Consider the following 16,714-nt stretch of genomic DNA (forward strand, 5'->3'; position numbering starts at 1 on the left):
TAAAGTTTTTCTCCAACCTGGTTCTGATGCATATGCCATTCTGTTTGAGAGTGTCCTTGCCGCGTTCTGATCCTTCCACGAAAAGCAGTACCGCATTTGCATTCCTTGCGCAGGCGGCCCGGTTCAAAGGCAGGGAAGAAGCTGCTGCGCTGGTGTCACAGCGCACCACGGATTCCTGAACTTGTCTGTCTGTCAAATGTACCCCAAAGTCGTCTCTGAAAGGCCTCATTTGGAAGCTGTCTGTCGTTATTCAACGCGCGAGAGTTGGTACCAGATTCCTGAATCATATTTTGGGGCAGTTCGCACGTTAGTGGCTCATTCAATCAGCAACAGCAATGAAATAATTTACACTCTCAGAGGAACCTTTGAACTTGTGCTTTCATAGCGCCGCTAATATTAAGGTGCGCCCCGAGATCTAAGCCATGTTGGAACTGAAACGGAGGAATCGACAGAGAGGCTACAGAATGACATCGCATCCATTTGGTTTTCTTTAAATCACTGACGAGCAGGAAAATGTAAAAGGGGAGAGCGAGTGGGGAAGTGAGGCGGTTGCAGCTCTGGTAAAAGTCCTTCTTTGTGATTCACTCCGCAAACAGAGACTTGAAGGTGACTCAGAGGCGTGTGAGCTCTTCACATCGAGATCAAAAAGCACTCAAGGGCAGTTAGCACCTCTTCCGGAGTGGGGGTGGGGTGAGGTAATTACCTTTTGACTTCTGTTACTATGTTCAGAAACTGCCTTTTCGATTGACTTGAACAGAAACTGCATTTCCAATAAGCACCATGGAAGTTAGCAAAATTTATTGAATCGCTTCTCGTCGATTCCCGCACAGGTTTCCGACTCAGTTGGTATCCACGTGGCTCATGTCCAGGAGTGAACATCTCTGCAGCAAATTGCACGGTTAAAGTAAAAGGCACGGAAAGTGGCATCTCGAACCGGCCCCGAAATCAGAGCATGCTCACAATGTGATGTGTCGTTCTCGGATTGTAATGCGACCTCTGGTTTTAGGGTGGAGAACATTCTTTGGGACCCTTCTTCTGCAAAACAGACACAGTGACTGAATAAATGCTGCACGGTTTGATGTGGAACACGGCCTGCTCAGCTTTGTGCATTTTCCCTGTAGTCAGGTGTGTTTCGTGTTCCGTGTAAACGTGAAAGTCGTCCTGTTTCGAGCAATGTGTGAAATCATTTAGCAAAGCAAGAATCGAAATTGTAGTAATGTCTAGCAGCTCATGGTTATTTGACCGAAGTGTCCAAGTGTCTCTGCTGTCATGATCGCGTTCGCCTCCCGCGCGGAAAATCGCAAACAGCTCTGCTGTTCCAAAGCGATTTGTGCTTTTACTGGAACCGAATGGAGACTATTATTTCATCGCTGTTGTGAAACAAAGTCCTGCGGTGACTCGACTCGTCGTTATTTGGTTTTCTGTCCAATGGGAAAATCGTTCCAATGAATTTCGGTGTCATATGTTATTGAATTTCTCCCATTTCCTTCATTTCCGTCCTGGAGTCATCAGAAGGAAAAGGTAATCTAATCGAGACTGTGAATGGTGAAATTCACTTTTTATGGCCCGTTCTTATGATGTTCTTTCTATCTCTCTTTTCAGCATTGTCTGGAAAGTGGTGGTGCACTAACGCTGCAGTATGTTTGAAAGAGTAGTTTGGAATTGCCCTGTTTTTAGTTGTGAGATTACTTTATGACTCATGCCCTCGGACTGTGACACATTTAGCATTCATGCATCTCTCTGTCTGAACATGCATTCGGCATGCCAGTTTTGTTTGTGTTCCGTGAAAAATGCTTTCTGTTTTGCGATTCGCTCAGCACATTACGAGTTAACAGGGTTTCTGAGGTAACTTCGAGCAGCAAAACTCCTCAATTGAGGTCTGGGAAAATTTCACGGAGTATGGTCAGTCGGGGCAAAATTAAGGAAGTTGTTCGTATCTGCAGTGTTTCACAATACTACCTTTCCCGTGAGCAGTCGAACAGACTAAACGATTGTGCCACAGACTGCGATGGAAAACTCCGCTAAAAAGTAATCCTTTACAGCCAGTGTTAGCAACAAGACGTTATGGGGGTACACGGCGTGGAAACAGATATTTAGGTGTATCTCATCCATGCTCACCACATAACCAAAATTAAACAAGTCCCGTTCCCCAGCATTTGGCCCCAATCCCTCTAAACCCATCCTGTCCAGAAACTCATCCGATTACCTTTGCAATTTTCTGAGTGTAATAGCCTTCTCCACTTCCTCTGGGAGCTCATTCCATACACGCACAACCTTCTGTGTGGGAAATGTGCCTCAGGTCGTTTGTCACTTTCAGCCCACTCACCTTAAACCTATGCTCTCGAGTTTTCAACTCACCCCAATTTGGGTAAAACACAGAAATACTCAGTTTACAACCCTTCCATAAGATCGTATCGCAGCCGTTCCGCTGCAGGGAAAGTCGTCCCAGCTTATTCCACCTCGCCCTACGGTCCAAACATTGACGAAATCATTGTCTATATATTGTCATCAATCTCACGGCGGCCGCGGCTGGTTTCTGTAGTGTAGTGGTCATCACGTTCGCCTAACACGCGAAAGGTCCCTAGTTCGAAACTGGGCAGAAACTGCTTTGTTCGTCAACTGCAGCCTTTTACATGGACAAGAACGGAGCTTTCTTGCTTGCTTTCCCATCTGCAAACCTGCCTTCGAATTTGCTTGAAAGAATCTGCTCTCGTAGTGAAATGTAAGGCAACTCCATTTAATTACTGTGTAAAGCATTATAAAGTTTTTCTCCAACCTGGTTCTGATGCATATGCCATTCTGTTTGAGAGTGTCCTTGCCGCGTTCTGATCCTTCCACGAAAAGCAGTACCGCATTTGCATTCCTTGCGCAGGCGGCCCGGTTCAAAGGCAGGGAAGAAGCTGCTGCGCTGGTGTCACAGCGCACCACGGATTCCTGAACTTGTCTGTCTGTCAAATGTACCCCAAAGTCGTCTCTGAAAGGCCTCATTTGGAAGCTGTCTGTCGTTATTCAACGCGCGAGAGTTGGTACCAGATTCCTGAATCATATTTTGGGGCAGTTCGCACGTTAGTGGCTCATTCAATCAGCAACAGCAATGAAATAATTTACACTCTCAGAGGAACCTTTGAACTTGTGCTTTCATAGCGCCGCTAATATTAAGGTGCGCCCCGAGATCTAAGCCATGTTGGAACTGAAACGGAGGAATCGACAGAGAGGCTACAGAATGACATCGCATCCATTTGGTTTTCTTTAAATCACTGACGAGCAGGAAAATGTAAAAGGGGAGAGCGAGTGGGGAAGTGAGGCGGTTGCAGCTCTGGTAAAAGTCCTTCTTTGTGATTCACTCCGCAAACAGAGACTTGAAGGTGACTCAGAGGCGTGTGAGCTCTTCACATCGAGATCAAAAAGCACTCAAGGGCAGTTAGCACCTCTTCCGGAGTGGGGGTGGGGTGAGGTAATTACCTTTTGACTTCTGTTACTATGTTCAGAAACTGCCTTTTCGATTGACTTGAACAGAAACTGCATTTCCAATAAGCACCATGGAAGTTAGCAAAATTTATTGAATCGCTTCTCGTCGATTCCCGCACAGGTTTCCGACTCAGTTGGTATCCACGTGGCTCATGTCCAGGAGTGAACATCTCTGCAGCAAATTGCACGGTTAAAGTAAAAGGCACGGAAAGTGGCATCTCGAACCGGCCCCGAAATCAGAGCATGCTCACAATGTGATGTGTCGTTCTCGGATTGTAATGCGACCTCTGGTTTTAGGGTGGAGAACATTCTTTGGGACCCTTCTTCTGCAAAACAGACACAGTGACTGAATAAATGCTGCACGGTTTGATGTGGAACACGGCCTGCTCAGCTTTGTGCATTTTCCCTGTAGTCAGGTGTGTTTCGTGTTCCGTGTAAACGTGAAAGTCGTCCTGTTTCGAGCAATGTGTGAAATCATTTAGCAAAGCAAGAATCGAAATTGTAGTAATGTCTAGCAGCTCATGGTTATTTGACCGAAGTGTCCAAGTGTCTCTGCTGTCATGATCGCGTTCGCCTCCCGCGCGGAAAATCGCAAACAGCTCTGCTGTTCCAAAGCGATTTGTGCTTTTACTGGAACCGAATGGAGACTATTATTTCATCGCTGTTGGGAAACAAAGTCCTGCGGTGACTCGACTCGTCGTTATTTGGTTTTCTGTCCAATGGGAAAATCGTTCCAATGAATTTCGGTGTCATATGTTATTGAATTTCTCCCATTTCCTTCATTTCCGTCCTGGAGTCATCAGAAGGAAAAGGTAATCTAATCGAGACTGTGAATGGTGAAATTCACTTTTTATGGCCCGTTCTTATGATGTTCTTTCTATCTCTCTTTTCAGCATTGTCTGGAAAGTGGTGGTGCACTAACGCTGCAGTATGTTTGAAAGAGTAGTTTGGAATTGCCCTGTTTTTAGTTGTGAGATTACTTTATGACTCATGCCCTCGGACTGTGACACATTTAGCATTCATGCATCTCTCTGTCTGAACATGCATTCGGCATGCCAGTTTTGTTTGTGTTCCGTGAAAAATGCTTTCTGTTTTGCGATTCGCTCAGCACATTACGAGTTAACAGGGTTTCTGAGGTAACTTCGAGCAGCAAAACTCCTCAATTGAGGTCTGGGAAAATTTCACGGAGTATGGTCAGTCGGGGCAAAATTAAGGAAGTTGTTCGTATCTGCAGTGTTTCACAATACTACCTTTCCCGTGAGCAGTCGAACAGACTAAACGATTGTGCCACAGACTGCGATGGAAAACTCCGCTAAAAAGTAATCCTTTACAGCCAGTGTTAGCAACAAGACGTTATGGGGGTACACGGCGTGGAAACAGATATTTAGGTGTATCTCATCCATGCTCACCACATAACCAAAATTAAACAAGTCCCGTTCCCCAGCATTTGGCCCCAATCCCTCTAAACCCATCCTGTCCAGAAACTCATCCGATTACCTTTGCAATTTTCTGAGTGTAATAGCCTTCTCCACTTCCTCTGGGAGCTCATTCCATACACGCACAACCTTCTGTGTGGGAAATGTGCCTCAGGTCGTTTGTCACTTTCAGCCCACTCACCTTAAACCTATGCTCTCGAGTTTTCAACTCACCCCAATTTGGGTAAAACACAGAAATACTCAGTTTACAACCCTTCCATAAGATCGTATCGCAGCCGTTCCGCTGCAGGGAAAGTCGTCCCAGCTTATTCCACCTCGCCCTACGGTCCAAACATTGACGAAATCATTGTCTATATATTGTCATCAATCTCACGGCGGCCGCGGCTGGTTTCTGTAGTGTAGTGGTCATCACGTTCGCCTAACACGCGAAAGGTCCCTAGTTCGAAACTGGGCAGAAACTGCTTTGTTCGTCAACTGCAGCCTTTTACATGGACAAGAACGGAGCTTTCTTGCTTGCTTTCCCATCTGCAAACCTGCCTTCGAATTTGCTTGAAAGAATCTGCTCTCGTAGTGAAATGTAAGGCAACTCCATTTAATTACTGTGTAAAGCATTATAAAGTTTTTCTCCAACCTGGTTCTGATGCATATGCCATTCTGTTTGAGAGTGTCCTTGCCGCGTTCTGATCCTTCCACGAAAAGCAGTACCGCATTTGCATTCCTTGCGCAGGCGGCCCGGTTCAAAGGCAGGGAAGAAGCTGCTGCGCTGGTGTCACAGCGCACCACGGATTCCTGAACTTGTCTGTCTGTCAAATGTACCCCAAAGTCGTCTCTGAAAGGCCTCATTTGGAAGCTGTCTGTCGTTATTCAACGCGCGAGAGTTGGTACCAGATTCCTGAATCATATTTTGGGGCAGTTCGCACGTTAGTGGCTCATTCAATCAGCAACAGCAATGAAATAATTTACACTCTCAGAGGAACCTTTGAACTTGTGCTTTCATAGCGCCGCTAATATTAAGGTGCGCCCCGAGATCTAAGCCATGTTGGAACTGAAACGGAGGAATCGACAGAGAGGCTACAGAATGACATCGCATCCATTTGGTTTTCTTTAAATCACTGACGAGCAGGAAAATGTAAAAGGGGAGAGCGAGTGGGGAAGTGAGGCGGTTGCAGCTCTGGTAAAAGTCCTTCTTTGTGATTCACTCCGCAAACAGAGACTTGAAGGTGACTCAGAGGCGTGTGAGCTCTTCACATCGAGATCAAAAAGCACTCAAGGGCAGTTAGCACCTCTTCCGGAGTGGGGGTGGGGTGAGGTAATTACCTTTTGACTTCTGTTACTATGTTCAGAAACTGCCTTTTCGATTGACTTGAACAGAAACTGCATTTCCAATAAGCACCATGGAAGTTAGCAAAATTTATTGAATCGCTTCTCGTCGATTCCCGCACAGGTTTCCGACTCAGTTGGTATCCACGTGGCTCATGTCCAGGAGTGAACATCTCTGCAGCAAATTGCACGGTTAAAGTAAAAGGCACGGAAAGTGGCATCTCGAACCGGCCCCGAAATCAGAGCATGCTCACAATGTGATGTGTCGTTCTCGGATTGTAATGCGACCTCTGGTTTTAGGGTGGAGAACATTCTTTGGGACCCTTCTTCTGCAAAACAGACACAGTGACTGAATAAATGCTGCACGGTTTGATGTGGAACACGGCCTGCTCAGCTTTGTGCATTTTCCCTGTAGTCAGGTGTGTTTCGTGTTCCGTGTAAACGTGAAAGTCGTCCTGTTTCGAGCAATGTGTGAAATCATTTAGCAAAGCAAGAATCGAAATTGTAGTAATGTCTAGCAGCTCATGGTTATTTGACCGAAGTGTCCAAGTGTCTCTGCTGTCATGATCGCGTTCGCCTCCCGCGCGGAAAATCGCAAACAGCTCTGCTGTTCCAAAGCGATTTGTGCTTTTACTGGAACCGAATGGAGACTATTATTTCATCGCTGTTGTGAAACAAAGTCCTGCGGTGACTCGACTCGTCGTTATTTGGTTTTCTGTCCAATGGGAAAATCGTTCCAATGAATTTCGGTGTCATATGTTATTGAATTTCTCCCATTTCCTTCATTTCCGTCCTGGAGTCATCAGAAGGAAAAGGTAATCTAATCGAGACTGTGAATGGTGAAATTCACTTTTTATGGCCCGTTCTTATGATGTTCTTTCTATCTCTCTTTTCAGCATTGTCTGGAAAGTGGTGGTGCACTAACGCTGCAGTATGTTTGAAAGAGTAGTTTGGAATTGCCCTGTTTTTAGTTGTGAGATTACTTTATGACTCATGCCCTCGGACTGTGACACATTTAGCATTCATGCATCTCTCTGTCTGAACATGCATTCGGCATGCCAGTTTTGTTTGTGTTCCGTGAAAAATGCTTTCTGTTTTGCGATTCGCTCAGCACATTACGAGTTAACAGGGTTTCTGAGGTAACTTCGAGCAGCAAAACTCCTCAATTGAGGTCTGGGAAAATTTCACGGAGTATGGTCAGTCGGGGCAAAATTAAGGAAGTTGTTCGTATCTGCAGTGTTTCACAATACTACCTTTCCCGTGAGCAGTCGAACAGACTAAACGATTGTGCCACAGACTGCGATGGAAAACTCCGCTAAAAAGTAATCCTTTACAGCCAGTGTTAGCAACAAGACGTTATGGGGGTACACGGCGTGGAAACAGATATTTAGGTGTATCTCATCCATGCTCACCACATAACCAAAATTAAACAAGTCCCGTTCCCCAGCATTTGGCCCCAATCCCTCTAAACCCATCCTGTCCAGAAACTCATCCGATTACCTTTGCAATTTTCTGAGTGTAATAGCCTTCTCCACTTCCTCTGGGAGCTCATTCCATACACGCACAACCTTCTGTGTGGGAAATGTGCCTCAGGTCGTTTGTCACTTTCAGCCCACTCACCTTAAACCTATGCTCTCGAGTTTTCAACTCACCCCAATTTGGGTAAAACACAGAAATACTCAGTTTACAACCCTTCCATAAGATCGTATCGCAGCCGTTCCGCTGCAGGGAAAGTCGTCCCAGCTTATTCCACCTCGCCCTACGGTCCAAACATTGACGAAATCATTGTCTATATATTGTCATCAATCTCACGGCGGCCGCGGCTGGTTTCTGTAGTGTAGTGGTCATCACGTTCGCCTAACACGCGAAAGGTCCCTAGTTCGAAACTGGGCAGAAACTGCTTTGTTCGTCAACTGCAGCCTTTTACATGGACAAGAACGGAGCTTTCTTGCTTGCTTTCCCATCTGCAAACCTGCCTTCGAATTTGCTTGAAAGAATCTGCTCTCGTAGTGAAATGTAAGGCAACTCCATTTAATTACTGTGTAAAGCATTATAAAGTTTTTCTCCAACCTGGTTCTGATGCATATGCCATTCTGTTTGAGAGTGTCCTTGCCGCGTTCTGATCCTTCCACGAAAAGCAGTACCGCATTTGCATTCCTTGCGCAGGCGGCCCGGTTCAAAGGCAGGGAAGAAGCTGCTGCGCTGGTGTCACAGCGCACCACGGATTCCTGAACTTGTCTGTCTGTCAAATGTACCCCAAAGTCGTCTCTGAAAGGCCTCATTTGGAAGCTGTCTGTCGTTATTCAACGCGCGAGAGTTGGTACCAGATTCCTGAATCATATTTTGGGGCAGTTCGCACGTTAGTGGCTCATTCAATCAGCAACAGCAATGAAATAATTTACACTCTCAGAGGAACCTTTGAACTTGTGCTTTCATAGCGCCGCTAATATTAAGGTGCGCCCCGAGATCTAAGCCATGTTGGAACTGAAACGGAGGAATCGACAGAGAGGCTACAGAATGACATCGCATCCATTTGGTTTTCTTTAAATCACTGACGAGCAGGAAAATGTAAAAGGGGAGAGCGAGTGGGGAAGTGAGGCGGTTGCAGCTCTGGTAAAAGTCCTTCTTTGTGATTCACTCCGCAAACAGAGACTTGAAGGTGACTCAGAGGCGTGTGAGCTCTTCACATCGAGATCAAAAAGCACTCAAGGGCAGTTAGCACCTCTTCCGGAGTGGGGGTGGGGTGAGGTAATTACCTTTTGACTTCTGTTACTATGTTCAGAAACTGCCTTTTCGATTGACTTGAACAGAAACTGCATTTCCAATAAGCACCATGGAAGTTAGCAAAATTTATTGAATCGCTTCTCGTCGATTCCCGCACAGGTTTCCGACTCAGTTGGTATCCACGTGGCTCATGTCCAGGAGTGAACATCTCTGCAGCAAATTGCACGGTTAAAGTAAAAGGCACGGAAAGTGGCATCTCGAACCGGCCCCGAAATCAGAGCATGCTCACAATGTGATGTGTCGTTCTCGGATTGTAATGCGACCTCTGGTTTTAGGGTGGAGAACATTCTTTGGGACCCTTCTTCTGCAAAACAGACACAGTGACTGAATAAATGCTGCACGGTTTGATGTGGAACACGGCCTGCTCAGCTTTGTGCATTTTCCCTGTAGTCAGGTGTGTTTCGTGTTCCGTGTAAACGTGAAAGTCGTCCTGTTTCGAGCAATGTGTGAAATCATTTAGCAAAGCAAGAATCGAAATTGTAGTAATGTCTAGCAGCTCATGGTTATTTGACCGAAGTGTCCAAGTGTCTCTGCTGTCATGATCGCGTTCGCCTCCCGCGCGGAAAATCGCAAACAGCTCTGCTGTTCCAAAGCGATTTGTGCTTTTACTGGAACCGAATGGAGACTATTATTTCATCGCTGTTGTGAAACAAAGTCCTGCGGTGACTCGACTCGTCGTTATTTGGTTTTCTGTCCAATGGGAAAATCGTTCCAATGAATTTCGGTGTCATATGTTATTGAATTTCTCCCATTTCCTTCATTTCCGTCCTGGAGTCATCAGAAGGAAAAGGTAATCTAATCGAGACTGTGAATGGTGAAATTCACTTTTTATGGCCCGTTCTTATGATGTTCTTTCTATCTCTCTTTTCAGCATTGTCTGGAAAGTGGTGGTGCACTAACGCTGCAGTATGTTTGAAAGAGTAGTTTGGAATTGCCCTGTTTTTAGTTGTGAGATTACTTTATGACTCATGCCCTCGGACTGTGACACATTTAGCATTCATGCATCTCTCTGTCTGAACATGCATTCGGCATGCCAGTTTTGTTTGTGTTCCGTGAAAAATGCTTTCTGTTTTGCGATTCGCTCAGCACATTACGAGTTAACAGGGTTTCTGAGGTAACTTCGAGCAGCAAAACTCCTCAATTGAGGTCTGGGAAAATTTCACGGAGTATGGTCAGTCGGGGCAAAATTAAGGAAGTTGTTCGTATCTGCAGTGTTTCACAATACTACCTTTCCCGTGAGCAGTCGAACAGACTAAACGATTGTGCCACAGACTGCGATGGAAAACTCCGCTAAAAAGTAATCCTTTACAGCCAGTGTTAGCAACAAGACGTTATGGGGGTACACGGCGTGGAAACAGATATTTAGGTGTATCTCATCCATGCTCACCACATAACCAAAATTAAACAAGTCCCGTTCCCCAGCATTTGGCCCCAATCCCTCTAAACCCATCCTGTCCAGAAACTCATCCGATTACCTTTGCAATTTTCTGAGTGTAATAGCCTTCTCCACTTCCTCTGGGAGCTCATTCCATACACGCACAACCTTCTGTGTGGGAAATGTGCCTCAGGTCGTTTGTCACTTTCAGCCCACTCACCTTAAACCTATGCTCTCGAGTTTTCAACTCACCCCAATTTGGGTAAAACACAGAAATACTCAGTTTACAACCCTTCCATAAGATCGTATCGCAGCCGTTCCGCTGCAGGGAAAGTCGTCCCAGCTTATTCCACCTCGCCCTACGGTCCAAACATTGACGAAATCATTGTCTATATATTGTCATCAATCTCACGGCGGCCGCGGCTGGTTTCTGTAGTGTAGTGGTCATCACGTTCGCCTAACACGCGAAAGGTCCCTAGTTCGAAACTGGGCAGAAACTGCTTTGTTCGTCAACTGCAGCCTTTTACATGGACAAGAACGGAGCTTTCTTGCTTGCTTTCCCATCTGCAAACCTGCCTTCGAATTTGCTTGAAAGAATCTGCTCTCGTAGTGAAATGTAAGGCAACTCCATTTAATTACTGTGTAAAGCATTATAAAGTTTTTCTCCAACCTGGTTCTGATGCATATGCCATTCTGTTTGAGAGTGTCCTTGCCGCGTTCTGATCCTTCCACGAAAAGCAGTACCGCATTTGCATTCCTTGCGCAGGCGGCCCGGTTCAAAGGCAGGGAAGAAGCTGCTGCGCTGGTGTCACAGCGCACCACGGATTCCTGAACTTGTCTGTCTGTCAAATGTACCCCAAAGTCGTCTCTGAAAGGCCTCATTTGGAAGCTGTCTGTCGTTATTCAACGCGCGAGAGTTGGTACCAGATTCCTGAATCATATTTTGGGGCAGTTCGCACGTTAGTGGCTCATTCAATCAGCAACAGCAATGAAATAATTTACACTCTCAGAGGAACCTTTGAACTTGTGCTTTCATAGCGCCGCTAATATTAAGGTGCGCCCCGAGATCTAAGCCATGTTGGAACTGAAACGGAGGAATCGACAGAGAGGCTACAGAATGACATCGCATCCATTTGGTTTTCTTTAAATCACTGACGAGCAGGAAAATGTAAAAGGGGAGAGCGAGTGGGGAAGTGAGGCGGTTGCAGCTCTGGTAAAAGTCCTTCTTTGTGATTCACTCCGCAAACAGAGACTTGAAGGTGACTCAGAGGCGTGTGAGCTCTTCACATCGAGATCAAAAAGCACTCAAGGGCAGTTAGCACCTCTTCCGGAGTGGGGGTGGGGTGAGGTAATTACCTTTTGACTTCTGTTACTATGTTCAGAAACTGCCTTTTCGATTGACTTGAACAGAAACTGCATTTCCAATAAGCACCATGGAAGTTAGCAAAATTTATTGAATCGCTTCTCGTCGATTCCCGCACAGGTTTCCGACTCAGTTGGTATCCACGTGGCTCATGTCCAGGAGTGAACATCTCTGCAGCAAATTGCACGGTTAAAGTAAAAGGCACGGAAAGTGGCATCTCGAACCGGCCCCGAAATCAGAGCATGCTCACAATGTGATGTGTCGTTCTCGGATTGTAATGCGACCTCTGGTTTTAGGGTGGAGAACATTCTTTGGGACCCTTCTTCTGCAAAACAGACACAGTGACTGAATAAATGCTGCACGGTTTGATGTGGAACACGGCCTGCTCAGCTTTGTGCATTTTCCCTGTAGTCAGGTGTGTTTCGTGTTCCGTGTAAACGTGAAAGTCGTCCTGTTTCGAGCAATGTGTGAAATCATTTAGCAAAGCAAGAATCGAAATTGTAGTAATGTCTAGCAGCTCATGGTTATTTGACCGAAGTGTCCAAGTGTCTCTGCTGTCATGATCGCGTTCGCCTCCCGCGCGGAAAATCGCAAACAGCTCTGCTGTTCCAAAGCGATTTGTGCTTTTACTGGAACCGAATGGAGACTATTATTTCATCGCTGTTGTGAAACAAAGTCCTGCGGTGACTCGACTCGTCGTTATTTGGTTTTCTGTCCAATGGGAAAATCGTTCCAATGAATTTCGGTGTCATATGTTATTGAATTTCTCCCATTTCCTTCATTTCCGTCCTGGAGTCATCAGAAGGAAAAGGTAATCTAATCGAGACTGTGAATGGTGAAATTCACTTTTTATGGCCCGTTCTTATGATGTTCTTTCTATCTCTCTTTTCAGCATTGTCTGGAAAGTGGTGGTGCACTAACGCTGCAGTATGTTTGAAAGAGTAGTTTGGAATTGCCCTGTTTTTAGTTGTGAGATTACTTTATGACTCATGCCCTCGGACTGTGACACATTTAGCATTCATGCATCTCTCTGTCTGAACATGCATTCGGCATGCCAGTTTTGTTTGTGTTCCGTGAAAAATGCTTTCTGTTTTGCGATTCGCTCAGCACATTACGAGTTAACAGGGTTTCTGAGGTAACTTCGAGCAGCAAAACTCCTCAATTGAGGTCTGGGAAAATTTCACGGAGTATGGTCAGTCGGGGCAAAATTAAGGAAGTTGTTCGTATCTGCAGTGTTTCACAATACTACCTTTCCCGTGAGCAGTCGAACAGACTAAACGATTGTGCCACAGACTGCGATGGAAAACTCCGCTAAAAAGTAATCCTTTACAGCCAGTGTTAGCAACAAGACGTTATGGGGGTACACGGCGTGGAAACAGATATTTAGGTGTATCTCATCCATGCTCACCACATAACCAAAATTAAACAAGTCCCGTTCCCCAGCATTTGGCCCCAATCCCTCTAAACCCATCCTGTCCAGAAACTCATCCGATTACCTTTGCAATTTTCTGAGTGTAATAGCCTTCTCCACTTCCTCTGGGAGCTCATTCCATACACGCACAACCTTCTGTGTGGGAAATGTGCCTCAGGTCGTTTGTCACTTTCAGCCCACTCACCTTAAACCTATGCTCTCGAGTTTTCAACTCACCCCAATTTGGGTAAAACACAGAAATACTCAGTTTACAACCCTTCCATAAGATCGTATCGCAGCCGTTCCGCTGCAGGGAAAGTCGTCCCAGCTTATTCCACCTCGCCCTACGGTCCAAACATTGACGAAATCATTGTCTATATATTGTCATCAATCTCACGGCGGCCGCGGCTGGTTTCTGTAGTGTAGTGGTCATCACGTTCGCCTAACACGCGAAAGGTCCCTAGTTCGAAACTGGGCAGAAACTGCTTTGTTCGTCAACTGCAGCCTTTTACATGGACAAGAACGGAGCTTTCTTGCTTGCTTTCCCATCTGCAAACCTGCCTTCGAATTTGCTTGAAAGAATCTGCTCTCGTAGTGAAATGTAAGGCAACTCCATTTAATTACTGTGTAAAGCATTATAAAGTTTTTCTCCAACCTGGTTCTGATGCATATGCCATTCTGTTTGAGAGTGTCCTTGCCGCGTTCTGATCCTTCCACGAAAAGCAGTACCGCATTTGCATTCCTTGCGCAGGCGGCCCGGTTCAAAGGCAGGGAAGAAGCTGCTGCGCTGGTGTCACAGCGCACCACGGATTCCTGAACTTGCCTGTCTGTCAAATGTACCCCAAAGTCGTCTCTGAAAGGCCTCATTTGGAAGCTGTCTGTCGTTATTCAACGCGCGAGAGTTGGTACCAGATTCCTGAATCATATTTTGGGGCAGTTCGCACGTTAGTGGCTCATTCAATCAGCAACAGCAATGAAATAATTTACACTCTCAGAGGAACCTTTGAACTTGTGCTTTCATAGCGCCGCTAATATTAAGGTGCGCCCCGAGATCTAAGCCATGTTGGAACTGAAACGGAGGAATCGACAGAGAGGCTACAGAATGACATCGCATCCATTTGGTTTTCTTTAAATCACTGACGAGCAGGAAAATGTAAAAGGGGAGAGCGAGTGGGGAAGTGAGGCGGTTGCAGCTCTGGTAAAAGTCCTTCTTTGTGATTCACTCCGCAAACAGAGACTTGAAGGTGACTCAGAGGCGTGTGAGCTCTTCACATCGAGATCAAAAAGCACTCAAGGGCAGTTAGCACCTCTTCCGGAGTGGGGGTGGGGTGAGGTAATTACCTTTTGACTTCTGTTACTATGTTCAGAAACTGCCTTTTCGATTGACTTGAACAGAAACTGCATTTCCAATAAGCACCATGGAAGTTAGCAAAATTTATTGAATCGCTTCTCGTCGATTCCCGCACAGGTTTCCGACTCAGTTGGTATCCACGTGGCTCATGTCCAGGAGTGAACATCTCTGCAGCAAATTGCACGGTTAAAGTAAAAGGCACGGAAAGTGGCATCTCGAACCGGCCCCGAGGTCAGAGCATGCTCACAATGTGATCTGTCGTTCTCGGATTGTAATGCGACCTCCGGTTTTAGGGTGGAGAACATTCTTTGGGACCCTTCTTCTGCAAAACAGACACAGTGACTGAATAAATGCTGCACGGTTTGATGTGGAACACGGCCTGCTCAGCTTTGTGCATTTTCCCTGTAGTCTGGTGTGTTTCGTGTTCCGTGTAAACGTGAAAGTCGTCCTGTTTCGAGCAATGTGTGAAATCATTTAGCAAAGCAAGAATCGAAATTGTAGTAATGTCTAGCAGCTCATGGTTATTTGACCGAAGTGTCCAAGTGTCTCTGCTGTCATGATCGCGTTCGCCTCCCGCGCGGAAAATCGCAAACAGCTCTGCTGTTCCAAAGCGATTTGTGCTTTTACTGGAACCGAATGGAGACTATTATTTCATCGCTGTTGTGAAACAAAGTCCTGCGGTGACTCGACTCGTCGTTATTTGGTTTTCTGTCCAATGGGAAAATCGTTCCAATGAATTTCGGTGTCATATGTTATTGAATTTCTCCCATTTCCTTCATTTCCGTCCTGGAGTCATCAGAAGGAAAAGGTAATCTAATCGAGACTGTGAATGGTGAAATTCACTTTTTATGGCCCGTTCTTATGATGTTCTTTCTATCTCTCTTTTCAGCATTGTCTGGAAAGTGGTGGTGCACTAACGCTGCAGTATGTTTGAAAGAGTAGTTTGGAATTGCCCTGTTTTTAGTTGTGAGATTACTTTATGACTCATGCCCTCGGACTGTGACACATTTAGCATTCATGCATCTCTCTGTCTGAACATGCATTCGGCATGCCAGTTTTGTTTGTGTTCCGTGAAAAATGCTTTCTGTTTTGCGATTCGCTCAGCACATTACGAGTTAACAGGGTTTCTGAGGTAACTTCGAGCAGCAAAACTCCTCAATTGAGGTCTGGGAAAATTTCACGGAGTATGGTCAGTCGGGGCAAAATTAAGGAAGTTGTTCGTATCTGCAGTGTTTCACAATACTACCTTTCCCGTGAGCAGTCGAACAGACTAAACGATTGTGCCACAGACTGCGATGGAAAACTCCGCTAAAAAGTAATCCTTTACAGCCAGTGTTAGCAACAAGACGTTATGGGGGTACACGGCGTGGAAACAGATATTTAGGTGTATCTCATCCATGCTCACCACATAACCAAAATTAAACAAGTCCCGTTCCCCAGCATTTGGCCCCAATCCCTCTAAACCCATCCTGTCCAGAAACTCATCCGATTACCTTTGCAATTTTCTGAGTGTAATAGCCTTCTCCACTTCCTCTGGGAGCTCATTCCATACACGCACAACCTTCTGTGTGGGAAATGTGCCTCAGGTCGTTTGTCACTTTCAGCCCACTCACCTTAAACCTATGCTCTCGAGTTTTCAACTCACCCCAATTTGGGTAAAACACAGAAATACTCAGTTTACAACCCTTCCATAAGATCGTATCGCAGCCGTTCCGCTGCAGGGAAAGTCGTCCCAGCTTATTCCACCTCGCCCTACGGTCCAAACATTGACGAAATCATTGTCTATATATTGTCATCAATCTCACGGCGGCCGCGGCTGGTTTCTGTAGTGTAGTGGTCATCACGTTCGCCTAACACGCGAAAGGTCCCTAGTTCGAAACTGGGCAGAAACTGCTTTGTTCGTCAACTGCAGCCTTTTACATGGACAAGAACGGAGCTTTCTTGCTTGCTTTCCCATCTGCAAACCTGCCTTCGAATTTGCTTGAAAGAATCTGCTCTCGTAGTGAAATGTAAGGCAACTCCATTTAATTACTGTGTAAAGCATTATAAAGTTTTTCTCCAACCTGGTTCTGATGCATATGCCATTCTGTTTGAGAGTGTCCTTGCCGCGTTCTGATCCTTCCACGAAAAGCAGTACCGCATTTGCATTCCTTGCGCAGGCGGCCCGGTTCAAAGGCAGGGAAGAAGCTGCTGCGCTGGTGTCACA

The 16,714-nt window shown here is 45.9% G+C and overlaps 6 non-coding genes across 6 annotated transcripts; all 6 read left to right on the plus strand.

Moving 5' to 3' along the window:
• Positions 1–2,532: 2,532 nt before the first annotated feature.
• Positions 2,533–2,605, plus strand: trnav-aac (transfer RNA valine (anticodon AAC)). The gene has a single exon. It is a non-coding gene; the product is annotated as a tRNA-Val (tRNA).
• Positions 2,606–5,291: 2,686 nt separating this feature from the next.
• Positions 5,292–5,364, plus strand: trnav-aac (transfer RNA valine (anticodon AAC)). Its single transcript has one exon. It is a non-coding gene; the product is annotated as a tRNA-Val (tRNA).
• A 2,686-nt stretch (positions 5,365–8,050) lies between these two features.
• Positions 8,051–8,123, plus strand: trnav-aac (transfer RNA valine (anticodon AAC)). Its single transcript has one exon. It is a non-coding gene; the product is annotated as a tRNA-Val (tRNA).
• A 2,686-nt stretch (positions 8,124–10,809) lies between these two features.
• On the plus strand, positions 10,810–10,882 carry trnav-aac (transfer RNA valine (anticodon AAC)). The gene has a single exon. It is a non-coding gene; the product is annotated as a tRNA-Val (tRNA).
• Positions 10,883–13,568: 2,686 nt separating this feature from the next.
• trnav-aac (transfer RNA valine (anticodon AAC)) lies at positions 13,569–13,641 on the plus strand. The gene has a single exon. It is a non-coding gene; the product is annotated as a tRNA-Val (tRNA).
• A 2,686-nt stretch (positions 13,642–16,327) lies between these two features.
• trnav-aac (transfer RNA valine (anticodon AAC)) lies at positions 16,328–16,400 on the plus strand. The gene has a single exon. It is a non-coding gene; the product is annotated as a tRNA-Val (tRNA).
• Positions 16,401–16,714: the final 314 nt, after the last annotated feature.

The sequence above is a fragment of the Chiloscyllium punctatum genome, chromosome 50, assembly GCF_047496795.1.
Source record: "Chiloscyllium punctatum isolate Juve2018m chromosome 50, sChiPun1.3, whole genome shotgun sequence".
NCBI classification, from domain to species: Eukaryota; Metazoa; Chordata; class Chondrichthyes; order Orectolobiformes; family Hemiscylliidae; genus Chiloscyllium; species Chiloscyllium punctatum.